A 5,154-nucleotide genomic window follows, 5' to 3' on the forward strand; every position below is an offset into this window, starting at 1 on the left:
TAGCCCGGGAAAAATTCGCGAATATTAGCAGTTGCAAATATTAATCATCCTATGGTATATTCATGCTGATCACATGTGCATAAATTAAAATGGCATCAAACCACAAACCCATGCAGTGTCTGCAGCTGGATTTTGTCTTCCATCTTGTTCTCTCCTTGCTTCTTTTTGAAACCACTTGTCCAGTCCTTGACCCAAGCACAAAGGAATGATGTAAAAGCCAACTTGAGCGGTTTTCTGGTTTAAAAAATTTCTGTGTTGATAGAAGAAGATGAAAGAAGAAAAAAGTCTGAAGAATTTTGCAGAAATTTGAATTTGGAGCCTATTCTCCAGAAATGCTCCCGCTCCCGCTAAATTACAGTCCACTTTAAAGGTACCAGGAGAATCGCTCAGTGAAGGAGAGCTCATCTAAGCCATTTATAAGGCTGTACAATGTAAGATAAAAAAGTTATAAGTGTTTGAAAATCATAAAAACGGCAGCCATATGAACCAACCTGAATCCTACATATAGGCTACCGCCCATATAATAAATGTGAGTACTAATTTTTGTGATTTTAAAGCCTTAAGATATGGTTTTAATTAGGACAACACTACAATTTGATTCATGTTTTCCACCCACACATGACTATGAATTTAATTTGAGCGGCCCTTGAGAGATTACATTATGATACTCACTAATATCATCCAGTATAGTTTGTCCCAGTGATACATTAGTACTTATTGTACACAATACATTAGCAAATGTATGTAAACTGTTGGGATCAGTTTGAACAGCTTCTTTGACACCAGTTAATAGAGCCTCACGTTGATTAGGAATAGAGGGACTAGCTGACACCACTCTACTAACTGCTTCTTGTGTTAACATACGTTCACCATTAAGTAACCGAGCAATAGCAACAGAATCACAAAGAGACTGAGACAGGACAGTATGACGATTATTTAAAATGTTAATAAGAACCTGATGTTCTATGATAGAAAATACAATGATTATAATTACATACAGTTATGGTTGACTCACTTAGCTTCTCAGCTACAGCAGTTTCATTCATAGATCGTAGAGCATCTGACAGTGAGTCCAAGTTGGCTCCTCCTCTACTGTTAACATTATCAGCTCTACGGAGCCATTGGGAGAGGCACTCTGTCAAGCATTGATATACATCACCACGATGCTTTGCTTCAATGGCTTCCAATGTATCCTTTACTAGACCTAGTCTCAGCCCTAGCTCTTGCCACTTTGTTCTTTGAAAGCCACATCTCTTTAATAAGTCAAGAACATCAATCAAGTCCCCAATATCTATCAGTCAAAATCAAAATGTCAGATCATATAATACCACATGACTACCTAAACATGTTTGATTAGTGGCCATAGTTCCATTAAAAGAAGCTGCCCTAAGGCCAGGGGCCTCAGAACTGAATTACTCAACAGCACTCTTTTCTTAGTCTTTCCAGTCCGGGGTAAGCCCTTCTGCTGCAGAATTAGAAGGGGCGTGCCAAGACTAAAATTTAGTGATATTTTTTTAAATTCGCCTGTAAATTTGTAATCCCTAGTCTACCTATTTTTCTTTATGTGAGTAGCATCATAAATATAGCATGCAGATTTATAACAGAAATGATGAAAAATAATTTTAACAATAAAAATTTAAAGCTATACAACAATTAATTGTGGGGACTTGCAACAAAAAGGAGTCACTAAAGAACAAACTATAATCACACAAATTATTAAATAAAATGTATTTGGAAAAACAATTTTACTTTAAAATAATTATAGCTAGGCAGCGATTAATTTTTTGGCAGAGTAGCAATACAACTTGATACAACACTTAAAAATCAAACCAATCCATTTCAGTCAGATCAACGTCTACAGGTAAGTTAAGTATTTGCATGCTGTGATGTGATCCCTAATCCTCTTCAACCTACAATAAAATTAATGAGTGCACGAATAATTTAGTCACAAAAAGCAGAAGCCTACTTATAATACTACTGTATACACTAAAGTAAAGGTAATCATTAACTGATTGTACATGTACATGATGAAACATGAGGTTTACTGACCTTGCTTCCTCTGCCTCTTGTATTTCTGATCTCTCTTTATCTGTTAACTTCTTCATTGTCTCTCTATTGTCTCTAAATAATTATAAACAGTAAGAGGTGTATGTAAGTGTGTGTGTATACATAATGTGTGTGGGTGTTCATTAGTACTTGTAATATATGACAGCTCCATCACCATACAATCCAAAAGAGGACAAGTACATGTATTTGTCTGAAGTGATGGAATACCATGTCAACTTATTCTCAATATCAAGACATGATATCTCCACTGGAAATGATATTCCCTAATATATAGAGTCAGAGAGAGTATTAATATGTGTATGCTTCAATGATTATAACCTCTGAATAAGAGATATACTCAGCAGGAACTCCACTTAACTCTGACAGCTGTAAAAACAACAACAACAATAATAATAATAACAATAAAAAAATAAAAATAATATTTTCCATTTTTCACCCTGCCCCAACTTTGTCCTAATAATAATGATAATAATAATAATAATAATAAATTTGGCTAATGTTGTTCTATTCTTTGTTTTATAATAATAATAATAACAATAACAATAACAACAATAATAATAATAATAACAGCTTTCCCTCTATTCCCATCATAATGTTATCTACATGTATGTGTTACTTTCTCTATTGTTGTTTTATATAATAACAATAATAATAATAATAATGATAATAATAATATAATAATAATAATAATAATGTTTTTGAACAATAATGATAATAATAATAATAATATGATACTGATACATGCATGTAATCAATTCTTATAATTTCTTATAGTACCTTTTTCATAAAATGCTTAGCACTATACGTATACATAATTTCTTCTATTGGATCAACTGAACATTGTGATGGACGCCATCTTACGACATACACCTGTATCTGTCCTGCATCCTTATTCTTCTCTGGTCCTAATGAAATATCATGTATAGAAATTAATATATTAACTACTATAGATCTATCATGTAAAGTGTACACTGAAAATACCATAATTATTATGTAGGCGGTAGCCTATATACATATGTAGGATCATAGATATTATAGACTACGTAACCGGGATAGGAAACAAGCTCACGTGATCCATTCAAACCAGTATCAACCACCCGGCCAACGACCATCATTGGATTTTAGTGGGTGTGGTCAAAAAATGGCTACTCATCGACGACATTCAAAGGAAGATTGTATTCAAGCCAATGTTGATTTCTTGTTATTTTAATGATATTTCAATACTTCAATGTTTGTGTGACATGACTGTAATGAAAAAAATACTGATACCATTGTTATTTTGCAAATATACAGTGATTTTGTTCAAATTTGTGTTAGTTGCAAATTTGAAAAACTTTATGTACCTGTTGCACTATCACACGGGCAAAAATAGACTAACAAGATCATTGAAGATGTTGCCACAATCATTGTGCATGGAACTGTCATAGTTTCATTTACTGATTCGCTATGTTAGAGGAGTAATAACTAAAATACTGTTTTTGCGAACAGCCCATTGTTGTACCTGTTACAGCTTTTACACAGCAAGCACAGGGTTCTCCTATTGGATGAGGATAGTTTGATATTGTGTGCATGGAATTGGGGGGTTAGCATTTAAATTCATGCAAAGCATTTGACTATAATACTGCTTAAAAACCAAAAATTCATTAATTCTGCATGAAAAGCAAGCAACATGGTCAAATTTATTCTATTTAACGCCCAATCCAATCACGGACGTTGTCCGCCGGGGGGATCTTAGTTTCCTATCCCGGTTACGTAGTCTATAATATCTATTAGTGGTGGATGATACTGGCCAAAATGGATTCGATACGATACCGATCGATATCAGCTCATATCGAGAGTATCGATACAGTTTTGATACGATATTTAGACCACACCTATGGAGTCACACCCCTTATTATTGACTGTTTTCATCGATGTTTTCATGCATGTGTATCCACGTGTGTGTATTATACGTCATTAACTTATTAAAATTTTCATTATTAATATTATTTAACCATAATAAATGGGTGTGGTCAACGTATCAATCCAGATTCCTTCAAAATTTCGATACCGATATAAATCGATACTGTAAAATATCGTTTGTATCGATATATCGCCCACCACTAATATCTATGGTAGGATTGAGGTTGATTTTTCAAGATGGCGTCCATTTTTATGATTTTCAAACACTTATATCTCTTTTATCTTACGTTGTACAGCCTTATAAATGGCTTAGATGAGCTCTCCTTCACTGAGCGATTCTCTTGGTACCTTTAAAGTGAACTGTAATGTAGCGAGAGCATTTCTGGAAAATAGGCCCAAATTCAAATTTCTACAAAATTCTTGAGACTTTTTCTTCTTCTTTCATCTTTCTTCTATACACCAGATAATCTCTTAAACTAGAGAACAGCTCAAGTTGCCTTTTACATCACTCCTCTGGGCTTGGGTCAAGGACCACAAAGGTAGCTTCAAAAAGAAGCGAGGGCAGAGAACAAAATGGAAGACAAAATCCAGCTGCAGCTAGTGATGGGCGATATATCGATTCTTTATCGATATAAACGATATTTTACGGAATCGATTTGAATCATTATCGAAATTTTTATGCAATTTTCACCGATTTATTGACCACGCCCATTTATTAAGGTTAAATAACTAATTTTAATAAGTAATTGCACTGTTGAACTGCAAGAAAGAAGCAACTGACCAGTTGTTAGCTCAGCCTACCCCAATAAGAAGTGAACCAAGTTCAAGAGCATGAAAATGATCTTCTCTCATGACAAGTACAGTTATATCTGTGCCAAAATCATTAGCCACACCCTTGACACGCCCCAAAAATGAAGGTGTGGTTATCGTATCGTTAATAATCGATATTTCCTTTAAAAGTCCAATATTGATCGTTATCGAAAATTAAGAAAATTGGCCATATCGCCCATCACTAGCTGCAGCCACCAGCCCACCGCGTGGGTTTGTGGTTTGATGCCATTTTAATTTATGCGCACGTGATTAGCATGAATATAATTAACCTAACCACAGAATCATAACAGAATGTAATTTCTTGATTTAAGAAAAAAGAATGGAAACAAGTAAATAAAAAACATTAAAAATGGG

General features: G+C 34.2%; 1 long non-coding RNA gene across 1 annotated transcript; it reads right to left on the reverse strand.

Moving 5' to 3' along the window:
• Positions 1-1,588: 1,588 nt before the first annotated feature.
• Positions 1,589-2,090, reverse strand: LOC109583892 (uncharacterized). The gene is made up of 2 exons (XR_002185759.1): positions 2,050-2,090; positions 1,589-1,910 (listed from the first exon to the last, which is right to left on the reverse strand). It is a non-coding gene; the product is annotated as an uncharacterized LOC109583892 (long non-coding RNA).
• Between the last annotated feature and the right edge of the window lie 3,064 nt (positions 2,091-5,154).

Source organism: Amphimedon queenslandica, unplaced genomic scaffold, assembly GCF_000090795.2.
Source record: "Amphimedon queenslandica unplaced genomic scaffold, v1.1 AMPQUscaffold_13271, whole genome shotgun sequence".
Lineage (NCBI taxonomy): Eukaryota > Metazoa > Porifera > Demospongiae > Haplosclerida > Niphatidae > Amphimedon > Amphimedon queenslandica.